The sequence below is a fragment of the Magnolia sinica genome, chromosome 6 (genome assembly GCF_029962835.1).
Source record: "Magnolia sinica isolate HGM2019 chromosome 6, MsV1, whole genome shotgun sequence".
NCBI lineage: Eukaryota > Viridiplantae > Streptophyta > Magnoliopsida > Magnoliales > Magnoliaceae > Magnolia > Magnolia sinica.
The window spans coordinates 87,021,319-87,032,226 of NC_080578.1; the positions used below are offsets into that span (position 1 = coordinate 87,021,319).

Sequence of the window (10,908 nt, forward strand, 5' to 3'; positions counted from 1 at the left end):
AACATCCCAGTATTCTTAAAAGGATTGACATCTTTACGGCAGAACCACCATGCATGCCTAGTTTACTACACTAGGATGGAGCCGTTCATCCTCAAGTTTACTCTCTCAGCATATACTTGAGACAAACACTAGAAGACAGAAAATAAATTAACTGTCTAGATGTTTTATACATAGTAGATGTGATGAAGGGTGGCATGAGATCTTTTGTTTGTAGTGGTCCACCTGATTTGTGGATCTGCCTCATTTTTAACCCCATATCATTACACGATACATAGAAAATAATGAACGGAGCAGATCCCTAAGAAAGCATCATAAGTGGACCCCACCTATCCAACCCAAATTGAAAATAATCCTTTTACGGACAATCAGGAATGGGTGCAGCGTTAATGGGTTTATATCCCATCTCTCTGCTCCATATGTGGGCTGTCCAATCCATAGACCCATTTAAAATTCGGGCCCGTGGCCTAAAATTATTTTACAAAACTAATGGAGGGTGTGGATTTATCGACAATTCATCACGGTGGACCCCACTTTGACTTTTAAAATCCAACCAGAAGCTGCTACATGCTGTAACAGCGCACGCCTATTTCGCCTTCAAGCGAACTTCTACTGAAATTCTCCACCGAAATTCATGGGGCTGAATAGCTGGTGTGTTGTACATTAGCCAATCACATGTACAATACAGCAACTTTATAGCATGTATGATGTACACCAGCCAATCACTCCTCACATTTTATGGATTCTGACTAGTGGGTCCCACCGTTAGTTAATGCCTAAGAATTCTAAGTCTGTGACTTATATCCATAGCATTGGTTGTGATTTATATCCATAACTCACATCCTTAGAATTTATTTATATGACAAGTGATCCGTTGCACATTGTACTCATAATTCTAAGTATGATTTTAACTCACATACGTAGAATTGATTTATATTATTAAAAGGCTCTTAGATTAGCTAAAAAAACAATCCATTGTGCACATTGTACACACTGATTGATCTGATACTAAAATCATAGACATGAATCTTGTCCAAAGAAAAATCTGAACCGTCCATTTCCCTCATATGATTTTAGGGGTTGGGCCATAATTCCATTCCTAAAGGAAAAGATGGGCCACTTACCTTTTTAGATGATAATAATCGGAGATCCGTCGTTGATTGCTCTGATACCACTGTTGGGAAGCGCGGAAGGTGATCCCTCAAGATCTGACGGTCTACACGATGTTTGGAACCTTTACAAAGTAGAAGATTGACGCTCCAACGGCCCGCCTATCTACTACTGGAGCAGATGGAACTATTCACACCTCTGATCCTACGGTATATAGTGGCCCCGGATTGCGATCTATGGATCAGATCGTCCCAAGGACAAGCTAAGATGGACAGACTACCGTGCACACTATATCTCTCTGTATACTCTCGGTATTTCGTATGATTGTTTTTTTTTTGCGAGAGAGAGAACGCATCCCTTTTATAGGAAATGAGGGAGAAATCGGATGAGATAGGATGAAACCATATTATCCGGTCAAATCCCTATCTCTTATCATATTTCAAATTCAAAGTTGAATTTGAAATCTCAACCGAATGAAAAGAAGACCGGAGAAAGCCTAAACATGTGGGACCCACCCACTAGTGATTGCTCACCAGTGGGCCCCACTGGCCTACGTCCAACAATCTGAAGCCCAAGTGTCCACACTATCCATAGAAATTCAGTTGAAAGAATACTCTAGACGGTTAGATGCAGGAGGACATCAATCAGAGCCCACTGTGGAAGTTCGTAGGGTGGTTGAGACATTCTCAGATGATCTTCACTATTCCTTGCAAGCAGAGACATCTAAAAGCCGTATTGCAAAGATGATTTCTCACTTAAACATTCATCGAGACTGTTGAATCAGTGGCCTAGAATATTAATTATATAGCAAAGAAAGCCCATGAAGCAGGAAAGGAGATGGTACAGATTGTAGCTGAGTTTGAGATTTTAGAGATTTTAGAATTGATTGAAGAAGAAGAAGAAGATGAAGAAGAAGAAGAGACACTGGCTAGGACGCTAAGAGAATCAATGGACTTGGCTTTTGAAAGGAGGGATAGTGCAGTCCCAGCATTAAGATCTTCAGTTGAAGCCTTGAAGAGGATGAGTTCCAACAAAGGAGAGTCAGACGAGATCAAGTGTACAATTTGTGTGAATGAATTCTCTACAGGGAAGGAGGTCATGTGTATGCCATGCTCACATATTTTTTTTTTAGTGAATGCATAATTCAATGGTTGGAGATGCCCCCTCAACAGTTTGAAGAGAATTGATATTTTTCTTTATTCTTTTTACATCTATAGATAAGCATGCAAGAATTGTCTTTGAAAATCGACTCTACCGAAAATCAGATGAAGGAATGCCTGTGGTTTTGCAAAGAGTGAGTCTTCAAAAATGGATTATTAAAAAAGCAATTCTTTTAAGTTGTGGAATGGGCTCACTGTGCAGGTGTTTTGAAAGATTTTTTATTTTTTATTTTTTGGTTATATTTTTTTCACTATTTTTTTAAAGAAAGCTTTTATCAATAAAATGGTTCTATTTTTAGATTTATCTGATTATATCAGTCTGATCAGATAGACTACATTTGTGTGAGATGGGGTTATATAGTCCAAGCTCAGCCCAAAGTTGCTTGATCTTTTATTTTGTTTTAGTAAAGCAACCGAGCAATACTCTCAGTAGGCTCAGCCCTAAGTTTTTGGTCTTTTATACCTAAGCCTGCCCGAAATACTTAACCAGCCCATAAGCCCATAGGTTGGCCCAGCCTATTGACCGTAGGTTCCTTTGAAGAGATGGGTCACACATCCAATCCGTCCATCATGTGTGCCCCTCATTTTCTCCAAACCTTAGTATCATCCAAAAATCAGGTTGCCCAAGCAGTGCAAAAACCTGTTTAAAACCTTTAAAATTACGGATGGCCTACCTCAGTTTTGAAATGCCCTGATTTGAAGTGCCCAGTCATGGTGGTGGAACCCATCTTCTGAATGGATTAGATGGTCTATAAGAAAGAAAGTCGTTCCCAGAAACAAGATGGAAATTTTTAATGGTAAGAAACTCATCCAAACTCTCTCCTGTTGTGTGAACAACATAGGTTTTGTATCAAACTGATTTTTGGTACGTAGTGAGTGAACTTGAAAGGGCAGCTTATGGACGGATTAGATGTTATAACTACAACACGGTGGGCCCCACACACTGCGGGGTAGAATAAGGTGGTTAGACAAATTTTGCAGAGGAAGCAGTGGACGTAATATTATAAGAGAATATATGGACATATGGTAGATCCATCACCAACCGTTACTGCGGTCCTCTACAACACGTGAGGCATCCACCCCGTCCATCTGGCTCCATCCTAGGTGAAATACACAACCTAGGTGCACTGATGGGTTGGGATGCCACCCATGGGTTTGCGTGGCTTCACCATGGTGAATATCATCAACAAACGTTGATGAAGCGAAAATACAAAAATCAGCCTCATCCAAATATTAGGCAGGACAAACCTTATGAACTTAAAAGTTTTAATATCAATTCCACATTACTTTGCTCATGTTAGTGTAAGATTTTCTATATGGCTGATCTTTTTTAGTATGTATAGTTGAAATAATTTTTCTCACCTGATGACGGAGTAGATTTGCCTATAATAGAGTTTGAGTTTGAGTGTTTTATGTATAAAACAGTTGTATAAAATTCGGTCCAACCAACTGATTTTTGCAGATTCGAGTTTCCAGCAAAAATCATGCCAAGTAAAGTTAACTCGGCCGAGTTTCAAGTCAAGTCAGCAAGTTTTAGAACTGTGGTTGGAAGTTATTCATTCAAACACAATAGACTGGAGAGGTTCTACATTGAGTTTTTCATCTAGTGAGCTCAACAGGTTGAGAGAAAGTTATTTTCTTGTTACCTTAAAAATAAATAAATAAAGCATCCGCCCGTGGAAGATGATGATTAATTGTTTAGTGATCAAAAGGATCATTTGGAAATTAGTCAAAGTTGTTAGATGTTTAATTCCATTTTGTACTCAGCAATTGCATGTAGATTCTTTCATGTTCCTTGGTACCACTAAGACTTCTTCACTATTTTCTTAATTGAGGTGGTCAGAAAAACTAGATGTTATATGCTTGGAATTTTTCTGTTAGGCTACATGGATTCTGTTGGAGGGTGTTATATGCATGCAGCTTGCTTGGAAATTTTCTGTTAGGCTTCATGGATTCTGTTGGGGGCATGCAAATGCACGCTCAAATCAGAAACATCTTTGGTCTATGCATGCATTAGGAATGATGAAAGCAATACAAAGCTGGCATAGATGTGAGCTGAATTGAGTCACAAAGCCCTATGCATTCGTCACGAACAGTTCATGATTGGACTCATAAGGGTGCTTGAGAAGTTGGGATCTCTCTTTGAGATCAATCTACTCCAATCACCATTGAAGTGGGCCATGCAGAGTTCCCTAGGGCAATCAGATGGGCAGAGCAAACTGATGTGAGATTGAGTCATTTTGAATCATCTATCACTACTTATGACTTGATAACCAGGAGTTAGTCATTGGCAGCCACAGCAGTTGGGTTTAATTGTAAAATGATGGTAAGAATGAGTATTTTTCTTCCCCATGCTTGCACCTAATTCCACATGCTACCAGCCCAGAATATAAACCCACACCAAGGACATCGGAAAAGCTTCTTCATGAAGTTTGCAAACTGACAATGCATAAACACCTACTTTGATTAAGCAAAGCTAGACAAATTGCCAGTATCCAATACATGACCATACTAACATCAGAAGGCCATGAATGCACAAAAAATTGGACCAAAATCAAGTTGCTACCGGCCAGCACCGGATCTCCATCAATGAATCCGCTGCAAAATAAACCATCCAATGCAGACAGCAACAGCTAGCCGCTTATGCATAGATAGACCTTCACATTGGACATCATTTGCGCTGAGCTACTAAAAAAAACAATAAGAAAAGAAGAAGCAAGAAGGAGAAGAGGAAGAAAGAAACCAGCTCCAGCTGCATCAATTCGAATACAAAATGAACCCATGAATCATTGAAAGTCTGTCTGACATCTGAGCAGCCAATACAAATAGCACAAGGGGCCAGCCCATCTCATTATAACAACCAAATTCTATGAATCAATTGAAATCAGAACAGATCCTTGGGGCTGTTACTGGCCTGCAATTCTGCACTACAACTTTAAAAACCTTGGAATTTGATAGGATACTGCCCAGCAAAACCCCACTGCTCATGACAAGCAAAGTACCACGAAATTCACTCCCGTGAGCTGAAGGATTGAAGGATAGAAGCCCATAGCGAACAGCAAACCAACTGGGCATATGAAGAATAGAAGAGCAACTCCTGCAAAAGGGCAATCAGAGCTCTTAATTGTCAAAATGAAGAAGCTGCAAATCATTTGATGGATCCTTGAACCAAAAGCCACATTCTATATGCATCAACACCAACTATAACACCCTGGTTCTCAAAACCCGAGGATAGTCGCTCATCGTCGAGAACCCGAGCATTCCATTATGAAGTGGACTAACATCCGTATTGATTTAAATCTCTCTGTATAAAATCAGCCAATGAGCAACACTCAAGAAATGTAAGAATAATGAAATGAATAGAAAGCTGGCTTTGATGTAAGCTAAACTGAGTGACAAAGCTGTATATATGCATCACAAACATTTCATGATTGGACTCATACGGGTCCTTGAGATGTCAAGATCTCTTCCAAATCAATCTGCTCCAATCACCATGGAAGTCGGCCATACAGAATTTTCATAGAAAAATCAAACAAGCAGAGCAAACATATGTGAGATTGAGTTGTTTTGAATAATCTGCCACTACCTATGACTTGTTATTATTAGGAGTTGGTCACTGGCAACCACAACAGTTGGGTTTAATGGTAAAATGACCATATGCATAGGAATGAGCATTTCCGTCTCTGTGCTGGCACCTAATACCACATGCTGCCAGCGTATATGATGTAGAGCGGGTCACAGACACTTACATGGCAAAGATGGACCAAAAAAGGCCGGATCGGAGGCAGAAATGACCCGGACCGTCAGAACCTTAAAACAGTTGTATCTCACAAACCTGGACGAGTTTTTTGACATATTATACGATTTTGAGGTAAGAGAACCAACTTAAGCCAACCAACCCACTATGCCGGGTTACCCACGGCGGATTTGCAAGATTCAATCGGATCGATGGTTAAAATTCCCATTTAATTTTGTTTTTACTATAAATAGTAAGTTTTAATTCGAGTATAACTTTTGATCATTTGAGTTGTAGAAATCCTGCCCAACATGAAAAGGGCATAGAAAAATTAGGAGAATAACGTGGTTGGTCCGAATTGGACACTCGCTATTTTTAGCCAAAAACCATGGGGTCTAGTAGGAATAGAAGTCGTCTATAGATAGCAAGTTTACTATTTATAATAAGTCACCTTTTTAGGGTGTTTGACTTGGAGTCTAAATCTAAAACTCTATCCTAGGTTTGACTTCTTTATTTAAAGAGTTGTAATTTCATTTTTTATCATCAATCAAGTTGTTTTGAATTTATTAGAAATTATTTCTACTTTTATCCCTTGTGAATTTGAGGAAGCTCTGTTAGGAGTCCAAAGAGCTCCATGGATTCGGAGCAGATATCCCCTGAGGAAGATGGTGATCGACCTCATCATGTCCCTCCCTGCATCAGTATATAAACCTATACCAAGGAGATAGGAAAAGCTTCTCACATGAAGTTTGCAAATTGACAATGCATAAACAAGTGGGCTACTTTTAACAACTCAAAGTTAGACGAATTGCCCATATCTAAGACATCACTATACCAACATCAGAAGGCCATGAATGCACAGAAAATTGGAGAAAAATCAAGCAGCCACTGGCCTGCACCTAGTCTCCATCAATGAATCTGTTGTAAAATAAACTATCCCGAGCAGACGGCAACAGCTAGCCACTAATGCATAGATTGAACATTAACATTGGACATCATCTGCATTCAGCTAATAAAAAAAGAAGACAAGAAAAGAAAGAAACCAAGTAAGAAGAAGTAAGAAAGAAATCGGCTCCAACTGCATCAATTCAAAAACAAAAAGATGCTGCAACGCATGAATCACTGAAAGGGTGTCTGACATCTGAGCAGCCCATACAAATAGCACATAGGGCCATTCCATTTGATAATAACAACCAAATTCTATGAATCAATCAAAATCACAACAGATCCTTGGGGCTGTTACTGGCCTGCAATTCTGCACTACAGCTTAAAACCATGGAATTTGATATGAAACTGCCCAGCAAAACCCCACTGCTCATGACAAGCATAGCACCACCAAATTCACTCCCATGAGCTGAAGGATTGAAGGATAGAAGCCCACAGAAAACCAACTGAGCATATGAAGAATAGAAGTGCAAACTCCTGAAAAGGGCAATTAAAGCTCTTTAATTGTCAAAACAAGAAGCTGCGAATCAAATATGGAGCCTTAAAACAAAAGCCACATTCTATCTTCATCAACACCAAAACTCATGACTAACATATATTCGGAACTTCAAGTAGAAAATCCAATAGCAGCAGAGGTCATCATTGTCGTCGTCGTCATCTAAGCCTTATCCCATGGCCATTACACTCAATCAAGGGCCTGACTTTCATCATGAATCTGAAAAATAATGGCAGTAGAGATAAATAATAAATGATAAATTCCAGCCACTATATACAACTCCAACAATTGATCACACTCAACATTACCAAGGCCATTCCACCCAACATGCATATCCCAATGCTACGTTCTTTATCATAATCTGTTGTTCAACAACATAGTCCAATATTAGCATCATAACCATATTCACCACCACCATTGTCATAATCAACATCATGGACATCACCTTCAATAGAAAAAGGGTATTAAAAAATATAAAAAAGGGAGATAAATTTTAGCTCAGCAAATAGAGAATCACTGAAACAAAGATGGAGAGGGAAAGATCAGAGTGACCGATTACTACCACCAGATTGTAACTTCAAACTAAACATGCAAATCAATTGTTTGTCAGATTGAAGGAGATTAACCATGCATAAACTAATTAAAACAAACAAAAATTACAGCAAACAGAAGGAGAAGAAACCCGCATGCATCAATTATGTTAATGTTGATGAATGTGGGTATACAATGGTGTACAATTGTATAGCACACCTAGATAATAGTAATAAGGACCATAAAGGTATACGGCCCACCTAGTCTCTTTATTTATCATGTAGCCTCTAGTCATATTTGGTACACTTACAATGCACATGTTAAATTGCAATACGTGGGAGGTATTTATGTCTCTCTTTTTTCTTCTCTTTTTTTTTTTTTTTTCCCTTGAGCTTTGATGATTTTATTGCAAAGAGGCCAAAGCCTAAAGAATTACAAGAAAACGTAAAAAAAAGAACAAAGAAAAAGAAACTACAAAAATCTGCCCAATTTTTAGGAAACTGATCTGCCACAATAGCCTTTGGTTTGATCACCCATTCCATGTTGATCTACTGTTTACCCCCACCATGCCAAGACAAAAAGAAAGAGTCTACGGAACATAGCATGACCCACCGAGAACCAAACATGCCAAGAAACCCCTCCCATACTTTCTTTACGACTACACAATGAAGGAAAAGATGATTCACTGATTCCTCATCCTGGTAACACATAAGACACATTTAGAAGAATCATTTTTCTCTTGAGCAAATTGTCGACTGTAGGCACTTTCTTACTTCCCACTAGCCAAGCTGGAGCAGCCACCTTCAAAGGAGTGTCATATCTCCAAAGATTAAGCTGTGTGACTAACCCTGTTGACATTTAACCTGCAACTGATCATTTGGTGGAGAGATTTAACTGAAAACTTGCCGGACTTTTCTTCTAACCACCAGATCAAATCTCTTTGCAAGACCAAAGGGCATGCCTTGCTCAACATTTCCAACAATCTCAACAACTCCTCTACCGCTTCCTCATTTAAGTTTCTCCTGGGCTCCTTGGAAAGAATAACACCTTGCCACGGACAAGTTAACCTCTTGCAAAAGCTCTGCTAAAAGGGGGAGCAACTCCCTCAACTTTTTATCATGTAGCCAAACATCCTCTCAAAATCTACACCCCTCACCATTACCCAAAGAAACCCCCACTCCTTCCCAAACCTAATTTTTTAGCGAGGCCACCGCTTTCCAAAGAAACAATGCCCTATACAATGATGATGCCTTAATCCACCAAGAAGCTTCTTGAAATCCATACTTTCTTCCCACCACTTCTCTCCATAAACTATCATCTTCAACACCAAACCTCCACACCCACTTACCCAATAATGCTAAATTCATCTCTCCCAAGACCCTAAGACCGGCTCCTCCTTTATCCCATGGCTAACATACTTCCTCCCACTTCAAAAGATGAAACTTATGCTTTTGTTTTGCCCCCTTCCACAAGAAATCCCGCATAATTTTTTAGAGCTTCTCCACCACCGCTTTCGGATACTTAAATAAGGACATGTAGGAGAGTTGTACATTAGACATTTCCACCTTAATTAGCATTAACCCTCCTCCCAAACACAAGTGCCTTCTCTTCGAACCTCATAACTTTCTTTCAAATCTCTCGATTACTTTATCCTATAGGTGTTTGGCCAGCTTCCCTATACAGATTGATACCCAAGATATGTAGTCGGAAATGAACCTTCCCTCAAGCTTTCCACCCCTTGTGTTTTTGAGATTAGTGCAACAAAAGTGGTCCCTAATTCCACCGCTAGTACTCCTTTTAAAAAAACCTTTACAAAATCAATCACATCCGCCTTTAATAGATCCCAAAACTTTTGATAAATTGCAATCGAATAGCCGTCAGGACCAGGGGCTTTTGACTCACCAAATCCGAAATGGTTGCCTCTATTTCCTTAACTGTGAAAGCTTCCTCTAGAGACTCTGCTGCCTCTCGCAAAATAGAACCCAAAGGAAGATTATCAAATGTTGGTCTTTCCCAATCTTCCCTAGACAACAGCTCCTTGTAAAGTTTTACTATCAATGCATATACCCTTGCTTTCCCTTCAACCCTTTCCCCCTCAACCACCACACTTTTAATTTTGTTGTTCCGAGCTCGCACACTAGCCATTGTGTGAAAGAATTTCATATTTTTGCCTCCCACATTTAACCAAAGAGTCCTAGAATATTGTCCCCATTTGATTTCTTCCTTCCTAAGCTCGCATTGAACTTCGCCCTACGAATTTTTCTCCATGCCATTTCATCAACTGAATGTTCGCCTCCCTCTTCTTTTACTTTAAGCATCTGAATTTCTTCAAGGATTCCTCCTCCCAGTTCTCCAAAACCTCTTTTTCCAAAAAAAAAAATTATCTTTCCCTTAAGCAAATTTAATTTTTGGAAAAGAGAGACCGGCCCCACCCCAAACTGAGAAAGAAGACCCACATACTTTCACCTTATCCGAGAAACTCTACACCACTAAGGAAGCAAGCTCGAACATAAAAGGATGCAAGCCCCAATCCTCATCTTTCATCTCTAAAAGGATCGGGTGGTGATCGGATATTGGCCTAAACAGAACTCTTTGAAAAACTAAAGGAAACTTTTCAACCCAATCCGTTGAGAGCAAAAATCAATCCAGCTTCAACTTAATTGCCCTAGTTTGACCATTAGATCACGTGAATTTTACTTTGCCCATTGGTAAATCTACCTTGTCGTTATAGACTATCCATTTTGAGAAATTCCCCATGCTTCTGGTTATATGGTTGCCACTTGATTCTTGAAAAGAGAATCTCACAGCATTGAAGTCTCCACCCACCACTCATGGCGACTATTGTTTACTCTGGCATGAATCCAATTCAGCTCAGAATAATTGTCATGAGCTCAATCTATTTGGCTCATAGACAACTGTAAAAACCCACTTAA

At 39.5% G+C, this 10,908-nt stretch overlaps 1 long non-coding RNA gene across 1 annotated transcript; it reads right to left on the reverse strand.

The window, feature by feature from the left end:
• Positions 1 to 6,491: 6,491 nt before the first annotated feature.
• LOC131249009 (uncharacterized) lies at positions 6,492 to 8,158 on the reverse strand. Its single transcript, XR_009172602.1, has 3 exons — positions 7,753 to 8,158; positions 7,542 to 7,663; positions 6,492 to 7,425 (listed from the first exon to the last, which is right to left on the reverse strand). It is a non-coding gene; the product is annotated as an uncharacterized LOC131249009 (long non-coding RNA).
• Between the last annotated feature and the right edge of the window lie 2,750 nt (positions 8,159 to 10,908).